Below are 26,762 nucleotides of genomic sequence, written 5' to 3'. Positions count from 1 at the left end.
GTTGTAATGCGCGTCGTGCACCGCGTTGTCATGGGGTGCCCTCTAGCGTCAATTACGGGAATAATATGACGTACCAGGATTTCATCACGATAGCGCACAGCATTCAAATTCCCTTTGACATGCCACCAGTCATTTGTCATTCAGATATGCCTGCCCATTACACCTTTCGCCGCCGTGTCTGTCGACCTCACGAAAGAATTGGTCGAGCATATCTTCATTTCGACAGTTCGTAACCATCCTGCCATCATGTCGATACAGCAGAAAACCGCGACTCGTCGTCGAACCAGAACCTCCAGTTCAAGAGGGTCCCATGGCCGAACGTTCCTGTTCCATTTAAAGACGTGCACGACGATGGCGGTACGTAGAACAGGTCCTGTATGTGGTCGCATCGGTCGGATTCCATGCCCACCAGTGCGCACCGATGGTTTGTGCAGAGACTCCACGCAGCCCATGAACATTGTCGGCGGTGTACGCTGCAGTGACGGTCCGCTGATTTCGCAGATGAAACACCCGGATGGAAGCGGCCCTGCGCTGAGCGTCACCCTTGGTCTCCTACCCAGACGATCTCTGGTCGAGTTGGTGCTGCAGTAGCGCCAGAGACGTGTTCCGCGTACCGCCCGCACGTTTAGATGTCTGGTAACTGATTACTGGCTTTCTCCAGCTTCCAAAGTTCTGCTTTCTTCGTTTAGTCGTGGCATCGTGAGGGTCGCATATACAGAATTTCGGAGAATGAATCGCAACAGGACTGCTTGCTTTTATAAATTCCATCAGTAATCAAGATTAGATCCGTATTTACACGCATCATGCTTCTGCATTCTTCTGCTATGCAGATTATACGATATTTTCATATGCCAGGTTTTGGGCGAATAATCACCAAAGGTTGTGTTTGCGTTTGTTGATAAATTGTACGGCTATATACCTACACTTAATATTAACATTGGCTATCATTCCACGCTACCATCTTCGACAATCTACTCTTTAAGATCAGAATTCAGCTATGTTTCTTTTTGGGCCAGTGTAAATTGATATTATATACGCATTGATTTCAACCTTTGAAGTATTTGTATATCACAGTGCGACATGGAAAGTCGTTCCAGGCTAACAATTGTGTCTGAATCGCCGTTTACCTGATTCTGACGATCAAGTGTTCACCTGTATTTTCCAAATATCAGAGTTGGTAAATTATCTTGATGACATAACTGTTAAAACTGGTATATGATTCGGATCCTTTCTTACAGTTTAACGGCAATTACAGAATACAGGCCGAGTTTGTTTCTGAGTGGAGTGGGAGTATTTTTTTACACTACTTTTAAACAATATGTCGCAATAGGACGCGGGGAACACCCGTGTAGCTCAACTTCAAACATTGTATCCAATAGAGGAATCGGTCCTCGAGCCTGCGGCGTAACGAGCGAACGCTTTATCCATACCGTATTTCCCAACCGCACCTTCTCTATCAAGCAATTATATAATCTGGGAGCCGTTTAGTGCGGTCAAAGGATTCATACATAGTTTGTGGTAGCCTATTCTGGCATATTCTACTGTGACTCACAACCGCCGGCTGTTCTGGAGTTTTAAGCCAGCGTTGGAGTTTGTATATTGCGTTCAACGTTGTACCCCCGTGGGCGCCAACGCTTCCACAAGGCTATCCCATCGCCCTCTGATTCAGAACGCCAGGAACTTAGTGTTTCCGGTAACATAAAAGCGACAGCTGTTACGTATGAAACCCTGGAAGGGACATTGTCGCGCTGTCGCATTATCGCGTTGTCGCCTTCTGCAAAACGCTGCGCCAAAGTCCCCTAAAGCGCGACAACGCTACATTTTGGCCATATCATTTGACTTTGTCGCGTCGCGTCGGACTTTGGTTGATGTTGACATACTTCAATGCCAATTGTAATATTAAGCCTGGTACCGTTCATTTCTCTATCACACAACAATCAATGAACCAATATATTATACACCTTTGGAAATATTCAGTAATGTACGACAATGCCTTACTTCTTTAAAGAAAAGCATATTTATTTTATCGGCCAATCACGAATCATGGGAAATACAAGCCAAAAACCGCTTGTATTTCAATACAATCCAATTGGCAAGGTATTGATTACATAGTGACGTTCAAACTACTGGAACTTAAGGTGTATTGGATTAAAATATCAAATAACGTTCTGTAACTTTAATCAATTACGCCTGTGTCACGTAAGTAAGGAAGTTAATGCACTAAGAAGATTAAATTAACAACGTTTCACATCTACATACACAGTAGCTTCTGTTCCCAGAAAGGCGACGATGCTTACACGTAAGAGGCGGCCAACGGATCGTCAGGCTCCCTGACTTGGTTGACACATGTCATCGGTTCCAATTGCGCAGATCGATGCTCATGCTGTTGATCACTGGATTGTCTGATCCAGCACTCGATGCCATTTACAGACCGCCTCCATATAGCTGGAATATTGCTGAGTGCGTACAACTAAACCTTCCACCACCCACCGTTCTGTAGATGTTCTTTAACACCCTCGGAAACAGTCATTCCCAACCTCTGGAAGAACTAACTCCCAAGTATTCGGATCACAATTTGGTACATGCATTTTGCTAATACCCGTATATTTAAAACCGGAATACAGAATACATGTCTTGATACAACGTGCATCAAGGACAGTCGGGTCTAAATTGTTTTGTGACAGAAAGACATGGAACGGCATGAATTGGCAAATGAATGGGCAAATAGTCTCAACGACACCGGTGATGTAATTGTTCTAATTCACATGAGTGAGTTTATTTTACGCCGCATGCATCCCAAAGGTACATATTCAGTTGAACATAGTTGTTTTTCCCATGCCCCACGAAACCGCATGCAGTTAAAAATCAGCCTTATATCAGCTTACTGCTACATAGGCTCGCAGCATGAATCATGGTGAAGATGAAGTGAGTGAGGCAATGGAATTTATCACCCTCTGCTATCCCAGTTATGTCACTGACCGTCAGCGTGGTGTGTTGGGGCGTTAAGATGTGATGCTGGCTTCCGACGTTCATCAATGGAGCGCATCCGCCTGCGCTTTTTGGTACATTCCAGCACATCAGGGTGGGGACAGAAGCTGGGCTGGCGATATTTGCACCTGTGGGAGAATCTCCAACCCGGTCTTCGGCGTGACGAGCGAATGCTTAACCACTAGGCTGCCCCACCGTCCCTCATCATGGTGAAACACACAGTCACTATTATAAATGCTTGACCTAGAAATAGGATCAGCACTTCCTCCCAACCTCAGTGCAAAGTGATCAGAGACAGTGTGGATCGCAACTCCCACACTTCTTTAACATAGACTTTACGACTCGTGGCAGTAAATGCTGGATCGCTTGGAGGAACGCACCGGATTTGAACCCACCCTAGGGACAACACCACAGTGAAATGGTCCAGGTACATGTTTTGGTTACGTAGGACTTTCTAACCGAATGAAAAATACTGTTCTACTCTACTGCCTATAAAAATATGCTGATGACAACAACTGCCACTAAACCAGCAATCAGACCCGGCACTCTTCTTCCTCGTCTCTTCTTCAGTAACCACATCGCCGTAGCTGCGGAAGCAAACCATCTTCTGAAACAAAGACAACGATTCGCAAAACCATTTAGAATATGATGTAATCTAAGTACCAAAACACGCTTCAGCAAAATATTACTTTCAGTTACTTCAATTCCGAAGAGGTCACGTGAACATGGAGTTCCTGAAGGTTGAATCTGGAACCTTGTACGCTCTGGTTATCTGAAACCCTATCAGAGTCCTGAGATTTTGTAGCCCAACGTTTGACATCAATTTCGTGAGTAAAGACTTCAGTACTGCTTGTGGGGAGTTGATAATTCCTAAACCTACATGAGTGGCTGCTTTCAATGGCCTGACTAACGTGTGGAAGATGACTCAACCTGCCAAGGTGAAGTATTTCCAACTTCTACCTCTAGCAGCCCCAATGCATGCGCTTCCATAGTTCGAAACCTGACGCAGAAAAATGTCTCGTGATGACCTTTGGAGGCAGTGTGTCACTAAGGGATGTTTCTAAACACTGGCATGCTTTCTGATGTCGAGAGAGAAAAGTTTAACCAACATTGACGTATTAAAATGAAAGTATATACTATATAAATTTGGATTTATGGAAAAACATTATCAAAACGCTACTTCATTGAAAGCTGCTACGAAGCACTTCAGCTTTTATGTAAAACACACGATAGCCACCTGTTTCTAAATACACCCCCATTGAGCATTACTATATTTTGTTTGTTTTAGCTGGATCAGGCTCTGCGTCATTTTGATCCGGGAGGAGCCCAAGGCTAGGCGTATATGCTTAACTTCTATAGCTTGTATGCCCACTGAGGCCTATTACACTTTGGCGACATTCATCCATCGACTCACTGTGGGATATAAATCTTGCAGTGAGACGTCCTTCCTGTAATCACAACATCTATATGTTCAAGTGTTAAAACAGAGTGGCTTTGTATCAGGCTCGGGTTGGACTTGGTTGACACAAGTCAATGGTTCCAATTGCGCAGATCGATGCCCGCTGCTATAGATCACTGATTTGTCTGGGTCTAGACTCGATTTATTTTACAGAACGCCATATAGCTGGAATATCGCCTGAGTGCGGTGTAAAACCAAACTCACTCACTCACTCACCCCGAAAAATATTACTTCCTTTCCAGCACTCCCTATATAATACAAATGTTGGTAAATGAAGCATGTCTAGATTTCACTTTGCCGGATCGCCCATATTACTGACCTTTTCAATTTAAATAGAGCCATTTCTCTTTTATATATATTTTCAGAGATTTAGGGTTGGGTCTAGAACTGCCCCCGTGTGCGGAAAAAGCTTAAGTCCGTTTTCTCCCAACCTCAAACTGAAACTACAAGCCAGCATTTCATTACATTAAATAAAGCGTCAACCAGATATTGATGCTCGTAAAAATGAACGCTGATCAATGTTCTTGTTCTACCGGTCAAATGGTGTAAAACATTACGTGTCTACATGGATCGCGTTGCAGAGAGAATCACATCCCTAATTGTTGAACACAAACGGAGAAAAATCCTGTTTATATTTTAATGGACATTAATGACGTGTGAAACTCACGTACCAGATGAAACCTGGGTACAAACGATGCTCACTGTCTCCTCGATTGTGTAAACTGAAACGCCAATGCAGAAATACCTTAGTCTTGTTTATCCGCCAAAAATAAAGCCTATTTTGGTGTAGCGACAACCCAGTAAGATACCTAGGTGTGTTTTTTCAGTTAAAAATAACAGGTGTATGTCCAGCACATGCTAATCACATAATTTGCATATAAAAGTAATGTTAAGAGTATTGCCTGACGCCCCACGACAGCTTTCAGTCCTGCTCCAGTGACAGAGGCTTGTAATCAAACCGGACAAATCAAGTGAACGATGGATAAGAAAATGAGCAGAACATAGACTTTATTAAGGTTTTGGGAAACCCAGCTGGCCTCCTCGTGACAGGTGACCGGTAATGCATTTACTGATTACGATGAAGCTAATAAAACGGTGTCTTAATTTTATATTATGTCAGTGGTGTACAACTGCAGAAATTCTGCTGCTTATAAATCAAGTAAAATGTTTAAGAAGTGATTCGTTTTGCAACCCACATTGGAGTGCCCTTTAATGTCTCGGGCTCAAACATTACTTACTTTATGTTGAATCAGCATAGGTATATTCCTTCTGGGATTATGGTCACACTTTTAGTTATCCAGCAGAAACATCTGAACCAGTTCACTAGTAACTCAAAACGCATGGAAATCATGGATATGCTGCGTTGACCCCGCCAGAGCATACTCTCACACTGTACGTCAAAGTTAATACTTGTATGTTTAAAACACCGGTTTTTCACATAGGGGCGGTAGGGTAGCCTTAGTGGTTGTAAAGCGTTCGCTCGTCACGCCGCTAAAGACCCGGGTTCGATTCCCCACATGGGTAGAATGTGTGAAGCCCATTTGTGGTGTCCTTACACCGTGAATTGGATGGAATATTGCTAAAGGCGGTGTAAAAACCCAAACTCACCGCTTAATTCACTCCAACTGCTTTTGATAATTGTGTGGTACATATCCCTCGAAGATATTAATAAATAGTGGTTCCACCAACGACATCTTGCATTCCATACAATTAGATAATAGATATCTTTACAAATCATTATTAAACATTCAACAAGAACTAAGTATGATGTTCGCATACTACTCCCAATATAAACTTCACGAATCGTTCACAAAACTATATTTCGCAAGCTAGAAACAAAGTAAGTAAATTTTGTACATACGTCATGGGCCTGTTACACCGATAATGTCTTCTGTACCCAGTAAGCATGCATGTACTTTTGAAATGCTCACCTAGTTACCTTGACTGGCTGTCCTTCACGTAATCGCAATCTAAGTTACTTGATCAATGGCTGTATAGGAACAAGCTGTGCTGTTCAGTTGATTGGAAATGTCTCCCCGGGATTCATGACGATGATTTTTGGCACATATTGTGCCAAACACAAAGGTAGTATACTCATTATGAAAGACCCGAATAGGTATTAAGAGAGCAAATTATTGACGCAATTCATTTCAAAGAAACGAGAAGAGATACGAGATTATTCATCTGGACGTGGCTCCGTCCAGAGTCATGCGCCATCATTACAGTGTCAGGACCCTACTACAAGTCGAAACAGTTAAGTAACAACTAGGCCACTGGGTCAAACGTGGGTTCTTTCCAGGTTTTGTGTTTGTTTGTTTAGTTAAAATCGATTACCTTAAAAATAAATCACGCTGACACTGGATTCTCTGGTCAGACTCGATTATTTACAGACCTCTGCCATATAGCTGGAATATTGCTGAGTGTCGCTTTTAAATAACCAACCAACCAACTAAAATAAGTCAACGATATTTACAATATGTGTTGGGGAACAGCATTCTAGTTAAGACAAGTGTTCAGTTCCATACGCAGAGTATCCCAACGTTTGATACCATATGCAAACTCTAACGCAGGCTAAAAACACAAATAACAGACACACTCTGATTGGCAAATCACAGGTCTAGTATACCAAAAACAGGCTACCACACCAAACAACATATGAACTCTGTTAACAAACAACGCCCAAAATTAGAAAGGGTTGCGTGGTTTGCCTTGTGGTTAAAACGTTCGCTTGTCACCCCTCGAAGACCCGGTTCGATTCTCCCTCATGGGTACCATATGTAACGCCCGTTTCTGGTGTCCCCGCCGTGATATTGCAGAGATATTGCTAAAGCCAGCGATACATAACTCAGAGAGACATGCAAATGTTTGTGTTTCCCTGCCTGCGTAAATGTTGCCAAAACCAACTTATTTAGAAAGAACCTCTCACAAACTAAAGGAACGCACCTGGAAAATATTCTTCTTGATGAAGTATTTACTGGGCAATCTACTTTGCATATCTGGTCACTATGACAAAGGTGTTGGCGATACGACAATACTCGAGAGATGTTTCAAAGGTGTAACTTCGCCCATGAAACACCCAACGCTCATATCCGGGAACATACATGCATTTCCTTGATCAATGAATGCATTTGCTACTGTATTTACGTTTCAGCAGAGTAAAATCGGCTTTTAAGTTCCAGAGTAAAAGCAGGTTCATTCCCCAGATTATTGCATGCCTTTACCAAAGTATTTACGGTTGGGTAGAGTACAATCATGGCTTTGGTTCCGTGTCAAAGCTGCTGCGAACATTTGGTGAGTCAGCGTTGCTTGATCTCCTCACAAGACTGACTGACTGAGTTTGGTTTTACGCCGCTTTTAGCAATATTCCAGCAATATCACGGCGGGGGACACTCAGAAATGGGCTTCACTCATTGTACCCATGTGGGATTCTGAACCTGGTCTTCGGCGTCACGAGCCAACGCTTTAACATCTAGACTACCCCACCGCCCCTCCCTCACAAGAACACGGACATGGTCGCACAGAGTCCCTATATCACCCTGTGTTTTATGGTTTGTGAGAGTGGAGTGGATCGGGTATTCGATTCCAGTATTAGTCAGCGAATTCTGGCAATTCAGGGTGTAAATTCACGAATACAATTCAATACCAAATGAAAATACATAATGTCATATTTGCGTGCGTGGGAGTATCATGTGTAACATTGTACATGGTATACTAGATGCCCAAACATCATGTAATGTGATGTGTACACCTATCGTATTTAGAAGAGATATTTTGAAGTCATGCTGTTTTCTGAATCAATGACAGTTTTGTAGCCAGCCTTAAGAGATATGTCCTTCTTTGCAGAATCCATGTTTGGAGTTATCTCCCTTGTGTGTTTCCACCGTTAAGCGTATAAGTACATGGCACTCAGCCAGGGCATAAAGAGCAAGGATTATGTATATTTGATAGCTTACAGTGTTCCAGGGATCTTGTAGTTATTATCCGCCTATAGTTCGACTTGATCGACTACACGGCGCAACCCTGAGCGCAGACCAGCCTATATTTAACATGGGTTTGTGTCAGGAGCCACCGGCGAGGAAGAACAAGCTCACCTGACCGTAAACACCTGATATACTCCCGATTTGTTCATGTACACATGCTAATGATATAGACGGATTCGTAAAGACATTGTTTTAGCATAGATTTTATTCAATCGTGGAAAGGGTTTTGTTGCATATTTAAAATACACCTAATTATAATTATCCTACGCAACTAAAGACACCCTACTTAGATATCACATGATCTATGTCCCATAATGTCCAGACACAAAGAACCGGGAAATGGGGAATAAGAACTGATACTGCTTAAAATGTGTCAATGAGTTCTTAAAACCAGTTTGACCTCGCACAACAGCACCATCCCAAAGCACAATTCACGTCTTAAACTTTAAAAAAAGGGGATGGAGGCCTTTTGAAACAGCGATACGTCAAATGGTCATGATGTCCACACTGTCGAGGGGTTTATGATTTCACACAACTGCCACAATCACTTAACGTTATTGATTAATGCCACATGGTCAACCGTGCGTTAATTCCTATACACAGATTATTGTCAGTACTTACCGCGATGTATTTTACTCCTCACTTGGTACGAACGTTAGAAGGATGGACTAACACAAGCCATGATCCTTGTGTCTGGAGTCCAAAGGGCTGGTGACGGATGTTATCGATGAAATGAACGCGGCTGGACATGTAACCCTTCCAGCAAAGGTGTGTGAGAAGCCTAATGCACATAATGGCTTCATGTGAAGCCTTTGTCATCCCATAGTGTATCTTATAAATAATCAATTGATTTTCGCATGCGCCACGTGCAGTACTTTAACCACTGGATATTTCTGATTCGTCATTGTTAAACATTTATACCGCTGTAGAGGGATTTTACGAGGTTTTGAATAATGGTCACAGAGGTCCATATGCGGATAGATAGATACGCGAGACTAATACCACTTACACTTGGGACTCGGTTGGCTGTGTAAACGTAGTTCAGACAATGTGATGCTTGTTTTACATTCAGCCTTTGTTGTGGAGGAAACTTTGTAAGCATAATCTAGGCTGGGCTTCGTCCACACAGGGGCGGTGGGGTAGCCTAGTGGTTAAAGCGTTCGCCCGTCACGCCGAAGATCATGGTTCGATTCCCCACATGGGTACAATGTGTGCCCATTTCTGGTGGCCCCGCCGTGATATTGCTGGAATATTGCTGCAAGCAGCGTAAAACTAAACTCTAACTCTGGCTTAAATGAGTAAGTTGGGTTTAACGCCATTTACCTTTGTCAGCTTATCGGCGGGGGAACGCCCCAATTGATGCAGAAGCCTCAGAGCTTTATGAAACACAAGAACAAGGTCATGGCCCTGAAAACATAGAAACCAGGATCTACTGTTATAGCTTTCTGACGTGCCTTACATTCCAGCGTCTCGGAGCAACTGACCCAAACGTCCATCGTTAATCATGAATTTTCTTTGAATAAGTGCAATAAACTGTGCTAAAAACGCCGACAAAACAACGTGAAAGCTTGGGGGCGCGAGTCTGAGTGGAGCCGCCTTGGGTGTAGATCTTGGCGGTAGTAGCAAATATTCATGTTTAAAATTTAGAATGAAATTTCTTTTCTATCTACACCAAGATCCTACTACAAACAATCCATTGGTTTCATTGGTTTACATCATAAAGCTCTGCTTTGGATGGTCGCTGTGGTAGTATAAAGAAATAGGTTTCTATACGTCTGTTGCAAGTTTAATGCCACATATGTACGGTATATTCAAGTATTTCGTCACAAACATCAGGTGTACGGGCCATTTCTATTGCATTTTGTATTTATTTATATTATGTTGAAATTGATTAGTTAAAAGGTGTAATAGGGCCCTATTTCGTCCACAGCTGTTGTATTTCGTCCATCAGTTGACATAAGTTAGTGGTATAAGGACAATTTGTATTGTATTATAAGGGCGTCCACAGTTGACATAAGTTAGTCACAGGGTATAAGGGCTATTTTTGTTGTATTTCGTGGCTATATCAGGACAATAAGCGGTTTGTATTGTATTCCGTCCACAGTTGACATAAGTGTGGTATAAGGACAATTTGTATTGTATACCGTCCACAGTTGACATAAGTGTGGTATAAGGACAATTTGTATTGTATACCGTCCACAGTTGACATAAGTTAATTAAAAGGTGGTATAAGGACAATTTGTATTGTATTTCGTCCACAATTGACATAAATTAGTCGATAGTTTGTATGAGGTTAACACGCCACCCTATGCAGTATCTGGAAGGAACGTCCTATACACTGGAGCAGGCAATAACCTGATTCGCCAGTAGCAACAACTGACTGTAACATTCAAAATACTTTAGCATTTGGCCCCGTTCTGCTGCGATTATCATTAAACGGATTTGTTCGCCTGAATTTTGACGTTAATCCCACCTACAGTTTGTGTCAACATAGATGGAGGTCAAGTCATACATTTAATACTGTCATCGTCGCGGAACGCCCTTAATTACATGTCATATCAAAGGTACTGATAAACCCGAATAGCATATATATATAAAATCGTTTCACAATTAGAAACTATAACAAACCCTCGATAAGCGGGCTTTAGCTCGTGAACCTCGCCGAATGTGACAAGAACGACATTTGATGACGCGGTGAAATATCCTGCTCTCAAAGAGGAAAGATCGCGTCCTGTATCTAATAATTCTGTCTCTATAAATTGTCGTGTTGCCAGAGATTTCGGCCAGTACGGGAATATTCACCGAGAGGTCAGTTTCTGTTGTGTTGCGATCTTACAGTCAAGAATGACCTTAGTTGTGAACTTGTTCGTGTGTTTAGCTGTTCTGGCGTGCCTCGGCCAATGCATTTCGGTGAGTGACTTCTATATTGCATAAATCCGGGGAACTGTCATGGAATTGAATATCTTTAAAGCTTTCAGGTTGAAGATTTAGTATAAATGAATTTTAATTTAGTTCACACTTTGTTCAGGATTTTTTAACATTAAGTGCAGAAAACAATGTTTATAGAAGTGCATTTTCAACCAGGGACATGTACAGCACATATGGTTAGAGGAACTTATGTAACGGAAAACCATAGAACAAATGCTGCATAGTTTAACGTATTTATCAAATTTGAGAAATATATTTGAATAGAAGTATTGTTTCTGATGCACATGGCATGATATATGTACATAGCAAGATACTCTTTATGTCTGTTTGATTTTAGAGATGACATAGGATATAAAATTTGTCAATTCCAGGATTCAAATATAAATATTTCCTATGCATTCTTTGTGATATTTGCATACAATGGATGAAGAAGCAAAACTAGTTACACCATTTTATATATCTTCCATCTCTAGGCAAGTGCAATAATTTCCCTCAAAATTCGTAAATGTCTATCGTTTTGTATGAGAATCCCATGAGAACTAAAGCTGAAACGGGATAGTGTTGTTCGAATTTCTTATTATACTCGCCACGAAAAAGAAACTGTACATTGTCAAAATACTTTCGAAATTTGAAAATATACCAATAAAGTTTACATGAAAATTTTAATAGGTATTGTGACTCGCTTTCTCTTATTAGCGATGGGCCTAGTTTGTTCCTAAAAGTGCTGTTTTTGATGGCGGTATTGATAGCTTTGTTTACAGGGCTGCTGGGGTAACTGTTCAAGGAGGTTACCGTGGCCTTGAGATGGTTCATCTCCTCATCGATGTTTTCAGGGCGCTATAGTTAATGTTGGTTAGGTGGTTGGTTTTTTATTAAACCAGCTATTCCAGTTAATTGGAGTCTGTAACAATTGAGGTTGGACAAGACAATCCAGTGATCAACATCATGAGCATCGATCTACGCAATTGGGATCTGATGACATGTGTGAACCAAGACAGCAAGCCTGACCATCCGATCCCGTTATTCGCCTTTAGGACCAGTATGGGTTGCTGAAGACCACCTCCTAACCCGGATCTTCTAGGGTTCTATAGTTAATGTTGGTTGCAATCCGATCCCCGTTAGGTCGCCTCTTAGGACAAGTATGGGTTAAGCTGAAGACCAATTCTAACCCGTATCTCTAGGTTCTATAGTTAATGAAAATGCCGGATCTGGATTAATATCAATATTTTACATTTGGTTATAAATATTATCTGCAAATGTTACGATTTTTTCTGTGGGGAATTGACTGAATCCATTTATGAAACTTTGGAAATGCATTTCGTCAAGTTACTTGCACTTCAAGTTGTTTGTTTAGTGCCGACAGTTTTGATACAACTGTCCCAGCACACCAAAGGGTTATGTCCTGAGAATGACCATCAATCTGTTAAGTCGCCACTTTACAAACCAGCATAGGTTGTTGGGACCTGTTCATGGTGTGGTAGAACTGAATGCTCGTGCTAAAGTGTGACACAGCGTGTTTATAGTACAATACATCAATCTGAAGCACCAAAGACAAATTAACTACTATACAGTGTATGTAAGAGAAAGTCTACTCTTTGAAAACTCTATTTGACCTAAACATAATAATGTATTTAAAACTTCGACTATGAGGTGATATAACCTCGGAAAAGACTATGAATTTAATCGATGTAACAGCCTAGTGTTTCAGGCGTCCGAAGACCCGGTTCGATTCCCCACATGGGTACAATGTGTGGAAGCTTATTTCGGTGTCCCCCCGCCGTGATATTGTTGTTGAAATATTGCCAAAACGGCGTAAAACCATACTCACTCACCTGGCATCACCATCAAATCACCATGTCTTGTTTCAGTTTTCCTACTATCACACATGAGTGTATTCTTTCCTTTATGGGCGGTAGAGTAGCCCAGCGGTTAAAAGCGTTCGCTTGTCACGCCGAAGGTCCTGGTTCGGCTCCCCCCATATGGATACTGTGCGTAGCCCATCTCTGGTGTCCCCCGCCGTTTTATTGCTGGAATATTGCTAAATGCGGCGTAAAACTAAACTCACTCATCCTTTCCTTTCTCCCAGTAATTTAGCTTAGCAGATGTCAGCCGTCACAATGTCTTGTCGTCCGACCCCGCGACACGTAATAGCTTGTCACAGCTGGGTCACATGCAGTAAATGTCGCGAAAGGTTATCAATTCCTGGCAACAGGTGGTTTGTATTTGGTAGACAGCTGATCGTCCTTGCTGGTACCGGGAATTACAGGCCTGTATATACCGTCATCCCCATCAAAATGACATTGTTGGCATGGAAATAGATCGATTGTTATTGATTAGTATTCGTCGTTTTAACCTCATATTACTTGGTCGTGATAGCAGCACTGCTAAAGTAATGTATAAACATTCATAGCCTGCATAAACATGAATTACGCAATTTTCCGATTTCAAGGTGAGGTGAGGTGAGGTGAGGTGGAGGTGAAATTGGGTTTAACGTCGTGCTTGAGAATATTTCGCTCATATGACGACGTGCATGCGTGTGTATGTGTATGTGCGGCTGCTTGTACTCAGCCCAGACTTAAGCTGGTTTTATAGTGCTAGCCCACTGGAGATACCATGCCGCAGTGAAGCATGAATACCCCACCTCGTATCACATTATACTGACCCGAGCCGACCAGTCCTTGTTGTACCCATTAATGCCGAGCGCCAGGCAGGACCAACAAGTACCATATTTTAACGTCTTTGGTATGACGCGGTCGGGGATCGAACTCCGCGACCTTCCGCTCTCCGGGCGGATCGCTCTAACCACTACACCACGGAGGCGGTCTCCGATTTCAAAACTAAATGTCAGTGATATATTTTCCGTTTTGTTCTGGCTGAATTGTTTCATTGTTGGCTATTTAATGCCACACTCTGTCATGTTCCAGAGATATATAATTAATCGATATAGGCGAGTGTGGACCAGAAAACCAGTGGTCGATATCATGATCAACGATGACCCTCGCCGGGTTACGATGGCACGTGTTCAACCAATGTACCACATAAGTGAGTTGGGTTTAACGCCGTCTTAAACTTGACAACGGATATTTCACTGCTTTGTAGATCTGTTTACACCCCGGTCTCTTTAAACTCATGTCATATTATATTTTGAAGTCTCTTTACTTCTAAACTTGACAGTGATAACCTGGCAACAAATGGATACCCGGTCTCGAAAGGCAAGGGAATGAGAACACAAAAATAAAAACATTGCTATAACATTTCGGAGTTAGACCTGATTTTACGCCGCATTTAGCAATATCTCAGCAATATCTCGACAAGGACAGCAAGAAGGAGTTTCACGCATTGTTCTGTTCCCTTTGAAAGGAATCGAACTCAGCGTTCCGGTGCGTCGGTCGAACGATTTAAGCATCGGGCTGACCCATGGCCAACATTTATAACAAGACAGATATTTGTATTCCAAAGGGTGATACTTTTGCTGGGGTAGACTCTATGCCCTATTAACACGCTTTCTTGTCGGCCATAAGCAATAATAATTATTCATATCTGTACACACCATCATCATTTGTAGTGGATCGTGGTAGATAGAAAAAGAAATTTCATTCCTAAATTTTAAGAACATGAATATTTGCTACTACCGCCAAGATCTACACCGAGGCGGCTCCACCAGACTCGCGCCCCAAGCTTTCACGCGTGTTTTGTCGCATGCTTTTAGCACAGTTTATTGCACTTATTCAAAAAAAATTCAATATGATTAACAATGGATGTTTGGGGTCAGCTGCCCGGATACGCTGGAATGTGGGCACGTCAGAAAACCCATAACAGTAGATCCTGGTTTCTATGTTTTTCAGGGCCATAACCTTGTTCTTGTGTTTCATAAAGCTCTGAGGTCTGCATCAATTGGGGCGTTCCCCGCCGATAAGCTGACAAAGGTAAATGGCGTTAAACCCAACTTACCCATTTAAGCCAGGTGAGAAAGAGTTTAGTTTTTACGCTGCTTGTAGCAATATTCCCAGCAATATCATGGCGGGGACACCAGAAATGGGGCTTCACACATTGTACCCATGTGGGGAATCGGAACCATGATCTTCGGCGTGACGGGCGAACGCTTTTAACCACTAGGCTACCCCACCTCCCTTTGTGTAGACGAAGCCCAGCCTAGACATGCTTAAAGCTTCCTCCACAACAACTGCAGAAAAGATAAATGCCCTTGAATTATTTTGCGAGGAAATTACTACACCTGTGCGAGGAAACAGGAATGAAAGTAAACCTTAAGAAAACAAAAGTGGTTGTTTTCAGAAATTGTGGGCCTCTTAGATCTTATGAAAAGTGGTATTTTAATGGGGAACAAATAGAAACAGTATATTTTTATAAATATCTTGGCATCATATTTACACCAAAACTTGTTTGGTACAGGGCACAATTATGTTTAGCTTCTCAAGCTAGAAAGGCAATTTTATCAGTTAATCACTTTCAAAGGAAATTTGGAAACATTAACTGTACAGATCTATTCAAAAATTTGATGCACTGATCACACCAATATTATGCTATGGATCAGAAATATGGGGAACTTCCTATTGTAAAAGTATTGAATCGGTACAGCTTGATTTTTGTAGAAAGTATCTGAAAATAAATAGGTCATCTTGTAATTCCATGGCCCTAGGTGAATGTGGCAGATTGCCCCCTGCAGCTTAATTATATGACCCGTGTAATCAAATATTGGTGTAGATTGTTACAACTTCCTCATGACAGATTACCTTTTCAAAGCTACCTTATGCTCAAGTCTTTAGATAATGGTGGTAGAACTACATGGGCATCAAAGTTAAAAAAATCTTCTGTTTAATTTTGGTTTTGGATATGTTTTGGTTGAGCCAAGATGTTGGTGATGTAAAGATGTTTATAAGCTTATTTAAACAAAGATTATCAGATAATTTAAAACAGTCCTGGTACTCTTCCCTGAGTAATATTCTTCCAAATGCAACTATTATCAGTATTTTAAATCAGCGTTAAATGTTGAATGTTATTTTATCGCTTAACCTTTCTACACATTTAAGAGCTGTTTCAGCAAAATTTAGGTGTAGTAATTTTAAAATAGCTGTAGAAACCGGGCGTTATAACAACACTGATTATAATCAAAGATTTTGTATATCATGCAAATCTAAAGGTCTTACCTATATTGAAGATGAATTCCATGTACTGTTCATTTGTGAATCCTATTCACACCTAACAGAGAGGTTTATTACAAATGTGTTAAAAAGCCTTATACTGTATATTCTTTAGCAAATCTTTCAAGAATACAAAACTACCTTGTATCTGTTTTATGTTAAAAGGATTATTATAAACACACATGAAAGCACATTGTGCCCCTGGCTACACTGAAATTTCCTTTGAATGTATTTTGGGCCTATGGCCTTTTTACTGCAAAATAAACTCTGTCTGTCTCTGTCTGTCATTTAAGCCAAAGAGGAGTGAGTTTAGTTTTCATCGCTTGTAGCAATATTCCAGCAATATCACGGCGGGAGACACCAGAAATGGGCTTCACATTGTACCCATGTTGAGGGGAATCGAACCTGGTCTTCGGCGTGACGAACGGACTCTTTAACCACCAGGCACTTGTTTTAGTCAAAACTCATTTTTACAGGTCAGCTGGTGGATAAGAACCGAATATTATTACGGGGTACGGGCTCGAGAGTAGTATGGCGTCAAGGTTGAATTAGATCCGTGCAACACTAATAAGGTTAAATAGAGATTTCATTACTAAGCGCCAACCTGTTCGAGCCAGAGAACCTTACATACGGAAGTAGTGACCCCATGAGTCAGCGTGACGTCAAGAGATGCCGCATTATGTGGCTGGATGTGTGCACGTCAGTGAATGAGTGTAGTTTGATACTACATGTATAACATTTCAGGAACCCAGCATTGGAATCGAACAAGGACGAGAGACCGCTTGAAACACCTGACTACCCGATCTACCATTATGTAGTTTCTATGTTTGTCCTATTTGTAACAACCGTCTGGGTTTTTTTTCATTAGGAGCAGAAGACAAGTCAGAGGAGATTCATGGACAGGTTCAAGATATGATCGACAGGTAAGATATTCATATATTATTTTCCTTTTCAACCGTTATATACAGTGTATGAAATAGCGTCTGTCCGGCGGCCCGTTGCTTGCTGGTTACATGGCGGGCTTACAACGTGAACTTTATTTAATAGCACAGAGCCCTCTTACCGCTACGACCTCGTAAAGCAGGTCGTAGAACACCTCTTACTTTTTTACCCTGTTTCACAAAGACCTCGTATATTTACACTGTGTCGTAAACAGCCCAAAATTTAGGACCCCGATTGACCTGTCGTAAATGCTTTACGAGGTCGTAAACACTACAAAGATGGCGTCAGCGATTATGGCACTGCAAGTGATTAAAACGCGCAAACAAAGAAGACCTGAGAAATTTTGAGACAGGTCGAACGTGCTCGGCACTCGTGTTGTTTTCATTAGAGCCCCAAATGAACAAACCTACGCTATTCCGACCTCCTGCAAGCAGTGTTGTGTACACAGAGGTATTTGGCAAATGAGGTTTTCCTCTCAGTGAAATCGGGGATCTCCATGGAGTATCCCGAGCTAGTGTGTCAAGAATACTCCGCGACACCGCTAGTGCTCTGGCCGTGTATCTGGACTTGATTAAAAACCCTGGGTGCCACAGGGACATATGTCCTTCCTCTTCAACCCTCACTTTGAAGTCCAATAAAATTGTAAATATATCACGCACACAAATATACTTCACAGTTTTGTATTCTGCGGGAAATTCACTGTTTCTTGATACCATCCACTAAAAGACAAAGCTAAAGTGCTTAAATAACCTTTCAAAATAGGCTTCATCGTAAATGTCGCCATTTTATACACAATACGAAATCACGATTCACAGCATTATTTGCTGTACAGTGTAGACAGTATGTTTTCAAATGTGAAAATCGGATAATTACTGGGAGTACTGAATTTCAAAAATAACATATTAATGATAACTGAAATCAGTTTTTCATGATATCACTAATGATAATCTGAAACGCTGCCGATGAACCTAGAATCGGTTTGGATGTTTTCGAAAATATACTTACACGAACGCCGAAGTGCGCTTTCCGCCATATTGGATAGTGTTTAGAAAATCACGTCTCGCAAAGGCCGGTATTGAGACGCCTATTACATCACGTATATTTCATAGTCAGCTGCAACAAATGCATCGCTGAATTCCCCATAAATTTTGAAATGAAATCACAGTTGGTCTTTGTTACCAATAACAAATGCTACTGTAGTTTGAAATGTAAACAAAGAAAAAATCCGATTTATACTGCGTAGCAGCCGGCTATTCATTGCTTGCAATGGCTCAATACCTTTAGAATATGTATGGAAAGAGTATCATAGCAAGAAAGAGGAAATTTAAAACAGATACAATGCAATGATTTGATACTTCATAAGAAATTGTCAACGTTTCCGTGCAGCGTGACGCCATAACAGACGCAAAATCACACAGAACGACAACGGTAATTATCAGCATTTCTGGCTTCTTCTCTTACTTACAAAGAAAACATATAACAATACACAGATAGTCAGAGTCACTCTGATTACTTACATTTCATATGTACAAACGATCCCTGAAGCAAGGGAAGAGTCCTCGCAAAATCCTGTGTACCCTTGTCAGCGAAGCCGCCATTTTGTAAGAAATCGGTCATCGGTTGTGATGTCACACGTCAATGTAACATTGTGGAAGTACTACATATTAGGCAATATCTTTGAGGTGAAGGTCGGATGAAAAAAAAGTAAACACGATCGTCCTAACCTTCTGACCCCTTTCAGTACTATGATGTATATTTTGCGTATCATTCAGATATTCTTTTTCATGCAACTAAATTTAGGAGGCTTTGTGAAACGCGGGCCAGCCCCGTAGGCCAATACATATTCCAAGGGTATATATTTAACCATGTCATTGACTACGGGAATAATTTCGAAAATACTTTACAATTGTGGTAGCTAGACGACGTCTGTATAGTTCATGATCAATCAAACCAATAACTTTCACAGATCAGCCTACCCATTTATCTAACACTAAATGTGATTGGTCTAGAGATTGCTTTCAGCCAATGAACAATGTTGTTCTTTTCTAATAGCATGTAACAATCACACATCTTCGAACATGTATTTATTCATTAATTATATTTATTTTAACACCTATCTCAGTTTCTTATTTTTTATACAGGGCTGGTTACCTGTTAACGGGGCCAGCAACATTTTTCAGTTATCAGCCCTGTGGGCTTACTGTGGTTGTTGGGAGTTTCACAGACTGTCATATGGACATATTGCTGAGAGTTTATTCATTAGTTCATTGATGCTCTATATTTAGATAAAATATAAGTGCACCGGGTGACCAACAACACCATTTCTATAGGTAAATGTCTCCAATCAACCGTTGTTTGTGTAATATAAATTTAAATGACATCAAGCAACTGGTTGTTCTTTAAGGAATACAATCGATGAGCTGTTTACCTGTTTTTGTCAATTACCAAATTGATCATAAAGCCTCGAGATTACCCAAGTGAGATATGCAACAGTGTCAATATCACTGTCTGCCGCCTGAACGTCATCAGTTTAGGACAACGTCAACAAACAGTTAATCACTGCAGCATATGCAGAGGCGGATCCAGGAATTGTCAAAGGGGCGGGGGTTGGGGGATGGGGTGTTCAGGGTTCAAACCCACTGAACCCCTCCTCGGCTCCGCCAATGCAAAAACATTTACTTCAATGGGGTCTTAAGTCATTTTCAAAAGGGGGATGGGATTCGAACCCACTGAACCCCCCTCTGGATCCGCCAATGATGTGGCAGCCAAACACACCACTACAACACTATGTAAATCATATCATACACCGCATCAATAACTTACACGCACACCTACAGGACTATTCTGAATTGGAATTTTGTTGGCCGTATGTATATCAAAATCATATACTTCGCAGTCCGAAGCGAAACAAAATATAAACTACATCACCTAACAAATTTGACTTGGTTTGATTCCACGGGGACAGATGTGACTTGTCTGAATATTTAATTTGTTCATTTGGCAAACATAAAATTAATCGATTGAAACGTTGAGGATCTTCAAGATATCAAAATATTCCAGAAATGTTTTGTGCGAAACGTTCAGCAAATAACAACCCAAAGTGTAGTAGAGACCCAACTTCAGATGATTTTAATATTGTTTCAAGCGCCGTAAAATCCCCTAGATAACTTCCTATCCTTGTTTCAGTCTGAGCTCGGCCGCGAGACGAGCGAGTGACGGTGACGCCAGTGACGTCAAGCGTGACGGACAGCTTCTGGGTTTCGGAGGCCGGTGTGGTTGGTACAACGACAAGTGTTCCGCTTGGACCACCCACTGCTGTGATCCTTGGAAGTGCAAGTACCAGAAATGGACCCATCGCTTCTCCAAGACTGGGGGTCGCTGCCTCTAGACGCTGAGGTCGATTAATAAAGCACCGTATAATGAGTACAACAGTGTCTGTTATAACTGAAATATTACTCAGTAAGAATTTATTTACGGTTCGTCCGTATCATTTTCATAGTTTAGCCAGCACAAAGTAGTACAAGTTTCTGATCTGAGCTATTCTATCCGTGAAGGTCCGGGTTAGAATGAACCTTCAGTAACCCATGCTTGTCGAAAGAGGCGACTAACGGGACCGGGTGGTCAGGCTCGCTCACTTGGTTGACACATGTCATCGGTTCCCAATTGCGCAGATCGATGCTCATGTTTTTGATCACTGGATTGTCTGGTTCAGACTCGATTTTGTACAGACCGCCACCATATAGCTGGAATATTGCTGAGTGCGGCGTAAAACTAAACTCACTCACTCTGAGCTATTCTGAACTGAGTGGAGATGAGAAGCCGTGGTGTGAATGAAGTGATGTGAATCCAGCCACACACTCGCTGACTCACTCATTCACTCACTCACTCACTCGACGAAGAGGAGAGCAAATCCTGGAATCGCCCTGATTATGATACCTGGTCTGTAACCACTATACCTGTGAGTCACAACAGGCTTACACACTCCTCATATAACCTAAATGATAGTCAAAGTGGAGTCAAACATGCCCCCACTCACTCTTGGTGTAGTTGCCAAACACAGAATGAGGTTCGATTCCCTCCAGGGTAAAAGAAGGAACCATTGCAGATTATCACAGAGTTTTCTGTAGAGAGTAGCTGGATCTGACAACACAATACCAGCCATCAAGGAAGTTCGAAACTCGTGAATCTTTCAACGTGGATTCCACGACGGCTTGGAAGCTAAAATTGCCACAACACAAATTGAGGTTTTTAATTTCCTCATTGTGAAACCATCCTTGGTGTATATGCATTTATATATGTAACAAGTTGGCTCATAGCCATTTCCGTGTGACAAATACACGGCATAGAAGATGTATGGAAAACTAGAAGGTATGTCTTAACTAAACGAACACAATACAGATATATAGAACATGTATATACTAACACAGAAGCAGAACGAAATGCAGCCATTGACACTAACTCAGATACAGGGGAAGATGTACACCAGCCCAAAAAACCAGCTTCCATGTATGAAAGGAACACAGTTAGGAACACAGTTACAGGGAAGAACAATGTACACATGGAGGATCCAAAAAACAGCCATGGATTTGTATGAACATGGATAACAACAATACAGTTACTGGACAACATGGATAACAACAATACAGTTACAGGGGGAACATGGATAACAACAATACAGTTACTGGACAACATGGATAACAACAATACAGTTACTGGGGAACATGGATAACAACAATACAGTTACTGGGTGAACATGGACTAACAACAATATTAGTTACTGGGGAACATGGATAACAACAATACAGTTAACAATACAGGGGAACATGGATAACAACAATACAGTTACTGGGGAACATGGATAACAACAATACAGTTACGGGGGAACATGGATAACAACAATACAGTTACTGGGCAACATGGACTAACAACAATACAGTTACTGGGGAACATGGATAACAACAATACAGTTACTGGGGAAACATGGATAACAACAATACAGTTACTTGGCAACATGGATAACAACAATACATATAACAGTTACGGGGGAACATGGATAACAACAATACAGTTACGGGGGAACATGGATAACAACAATACTGTTACTGTTAAACATGAGCAACAACAATACAGTTACGGGGGAACATGGATAGTAACAATACAGTTACGGGGGAACATGGATAGCAACAATACAGTTACTGGGCAACATTGATAACAACAAAACAGTTACGGGGGAACGTGGATAACAACAATACAGTTACGGGTGAACGTGGATAACAAGATAGTTACGGGGGAACATGGATAACATGGAACATGGAAACAACAATACAGTTACGGGGAACATGGATAACAACAATATAATGGGCAACAGTTACAATGGGAACATGGATAACAACAATACAGTTACTGGGCAACATGATATAACAACAATACAGTTACGGGGAACATGGATAACAACAATATATTACGGGGAACATGGATAACAACAATACAGTTACAGGGGGAACATGGATAACAACAATACAGTTACAGGGAACATGGATAACAACAATACAATATAGTTACGTATACAATACAGTTATGGGGCAACATGGAACAGGGAACATGGATAACAACAATACAGTTACTGGGGAACATGAATAACAACAATTCAGTTACGGGGCAACATGGATAACAACAATACAGTTACGGGGAACATGGATAACAACAATACAGTTATGGGGCAACATGTATAACAACAATGGAGTTACTGTCAAACATGAGCAACAACAATACAGTTACTGTTAAACATGAGCAACAACAATTCAGTTACTGGGCAACATGGATAACAATAATACGGTTACGGGGCAACATGGATAACAACAATACAACAATATAGTTACGGGGAACATGGATAACAACAATACAGTTACGGGGACGGGGGGGGAACATGGATAACAACAATACAGTTACGGGGGAACATGGATAACAACAATACAGTTACGGGGGAACATGGATAACAACAATACAGTTACGGGGGAACATGGATAACAACAATACAGTTACGGGGGAACATGAATAACAACAATACAGTTACGGGGGAACATGGATAACAACAATATAGTTACGGGGGACATGGATAACAACAATACAGTTATGGGGCAACATGTATAACAGCAATGGAGTTACCGTCAAACATGAGCAACAACAATACAGTTACTGTTAAACATGAGCAACAACAATTCAGTTACTGGGCAACATGGATAACAATAATACGGTTACGGGGCAACATGGATAACAACAATACAGTTACGGGGAACATGGATAACAACAATACAGTTACATGGGTTACGGGGAACATGGATAACAACAATACAGTTACGGGGAACATGGATAACAACAATTAACTGGGCAACATTGATAACACATGAGCAACAACAATACAGTTACGGGGGAACATGGATAGCGGCACCAACAATACAGTTACGGGGGAACATGGATAGCAACAATACAGTTACTTGGCAACATTGATAACAACAAAACAGTTACGGGGGAACGTGGATAACAACAATACAGTTACGGGTGAACGTGGATAACAATACAGTTACGGGGGAACATGGATAACAACAATACAGTTACGGGGAACATGGATAACAACAATATAGTTACGGGGGAACATGGATAACAACAATACAGTTACGGGGGAACATGGATAACAACAATATAGTTACGGGGGAACATGGATAACAACAATACAGTTACGGGGGAACATGAATAACAACAATACAGTTACGGGGGAACATGGATAACAACAATACAGTTACAATTATAACATGGATAACAACAATACAGTTACGGGGAAACATGTATAACAACAATACAGTTACATGAGGGTGAGACTGTGGATAATGAGCAACAACAATTCAGTACAGTTACAGGGCAAACATGGATAACAACAATACAGTTACGGGGAACATGGATAACACAATGGATAACAATAACAATACAGTTACGACAATACAGTTACGGGTGTACAGCGAATAGAGAGAGAGAGAGAGAGAGAGAGAGAGAGAGAGAGAGAGAGAGAGAGAGAGAGAGAGAGGTTTTCGTGGATAACAATACAGTTACGGGGAACATGGATAACAACAATACAGTTACGGGGGCACATGGATAACAACAATACAGTTACGGGTGAACGTGGATAACAACTATACAAGTTTTCAGTAACCTTGACGGAAAGATACAGTAAACACTGTAATCACTAACAGAAACAGTTACCTTGACGGTTTAGCATTGCGTTTATAATTATCACAATAGTTTATACCGTGGCTTTAGTGTACAACCACATCATATTTCAGTCAGTGCATACAGAGCCTGGAATATATATATATATATTATATTACCTTTATCGCTTTCGATGTTCAGCCGATATTGTGTTTGATCCTTTGTTGTGATAAATGACCCATGAAACACTCTGTCGGCAGGGTTCAAACATGACGCCATGTTTTCTCAGACGATATTGTTTTCTTAACAACTAACTATAAGCATGTATGCATGGGTCTCTGCTGAAACTATGTTGTTGTTAGAAAGCTGAGAAGTTGACCTTTTTAGCCAAATTGAAACCATGCAGAAGATCAAATGGTTGGTATTTGTTTACGATAGTTTATACATGTAAGTAACTTGACTGAAAAGTGTCATCGCACGTATAAGAGTTGTGTTCCATTCGATGTCGTTACATTTGACGAGAAAACATGACTCTAATAGCGTGGTTAAAGAAGTCTATTGATGAACCCGAAACGTTCCTTCCTAGCCCTACCAAGGCCCCATCAATGAAAATGACAGCAACTACCGTGGCTGCAGCCAACAAAGAGGTTCTTACTGCACTGTCCACACCCAAGAAAAGGAAACGCGAATCCACCTACAACTTTTATGACGACGAAACATCAGCGAAGATTGCACGTTATGCTGTAGAACATGGTGTTGCCAGTCGCAGTAGAAAGTTCACGAAAGAGCTGCAAAAGCCCATTAGTGAATCTAGCGCTCGCTCAGTTAGAGACAGATACAAAAGACGTTTAGTCAAGGCTCGCAAGACAGGGGTCAGTGATCATGAATTAAAGAAGATTGAAACAACGCTTCCCAACGAAAACCGAGGTAGACCATTGCTACTTAAACACTTTGATGAACAAATACAGACCTACATCAGAGCTCTTCGTGATGCCGATGTAGTAGTAAACACAACAATCCTCATTGCCGGAGCAACAGTCCGTTTGGCCAGAGAGTGACATCAAGTGTATTGACAGTTGGTTTGACTTCACATGTAAGACACTGATTGAATTATCTAATTTTTGTAATGCATGTTATTCTGGACCAACAATTACAATTAAATAGTCTCGACACCACATTTCTGTTGTTTGTTTATTCAGGCCGTTCAGGGTCACTGAACGTTAAGATTAGTTGTAGACAGGCATTACAGAGTTAATGCGCATGTCAGGAAGTCATTGGTTGCCAGCAGTTGAAATGCTTATCGATAGGAAATCTAACCCAAAGGTTTGAAGTTCGGAAAAATTCATGGATATAATAGGTTGCGTTTCTAACCTCGAAAACCTCGAAAATTAGACACCTCGAACATTTCCCGGTATACGGTATTATCCGCCTGTCGTTAACTGTGTGAGTCAAGTACAGGCTGGGCTACGTGTTACATGTGTTTGGGATGGGCGTTACCTGTTCGTTATGGTATATTCAGAATAGTCCCAGTGGACTTTGTTTTAGCTGAATTTTAAGTGATTATAGAAAGGGTTTTGTCGCCTATGTTTGTACATTTTTGTATAATTATGTTTGTACTCTGTACTCCTGTTTGAAGGCCATCTGATCTGTGTTCAGTATAGTGTAGGTCTACATACATACCGCTACATTGTACATCGGTGAACTGGGAGCTGACTCACTGGTTCAAATGTGACTTGTTGAAACCATTTATACGTCACGCCCCTCCCACATCTCACCATTCAGCTGAAACTAGGTGAGTTTGATGGCAAGGTCCCCTTCCCGAACCAGTTCTGTGGAGGGACCATTCGAATTGGCGGTACGTCAAAAGATGTCCACATAGATGACAGTTTACAAATACGGCCGGTGTTTGCGTAACAATCGCTGAAATATTATATTGACAACATTTGATTCATTTTCATCCCATGTACCTTTAGGAATTTGAGAAATTCAAGATGGCCGCTGGGCTAATGAGAACACCACCACATCTGCAACAAATACCACTGAGGTATTGTGGGGCACGCAGCATCTGTGGGGAACAAACTACACTGTTTCGGAAGAGTTAGTTCG

The 26,762-nt window shown here is 41.3% G+C and overlaps 1 long non-coding RNA gene across 1 annotated transcript; it reads left to right on the top strand.

Moving 5' to 3' along the window:
* Nucleotides 1-1,242: 1,242 nt before the first annotated feature.
* Nucleotides 1,243-20,863, top strand: LOC124271695. The gene is made up of 3 exons (XR_006897107.1): nucleotides 1,243-1,279; nucleotides 17,383-17,437; nucleotides 20,643-20,863. It is a non-coding gene; the product is annotated as an uncharacterized LOC124271695 (long non-coding RNA).
* The last annotated feature ends 5,899 nt before the right edge of the window (nucleotides 20,864-26,762 follow it).

Source organism: Haliotis rubra, unplaced genomic scaffold, assembly GCF_003918875.1.
Source record: "Haliotis rubra isolate DU_JTF1 unplaced genomic scaffold, ASM391887v1 Scf1623, whole genome shotgun sequence".
Classification (NCBI taxonomy): domain Eukaryota; kingdom Metazoa; phylum Mollusca; class Gastropoda; order Lepetellida; family Haliotidae; genus Haliotis; species Haliotis rubra.
Note: the sequence above shows the minus strand (reverse complement) of the source record. Positions and strands in the feature narration are given on the sequence as shown.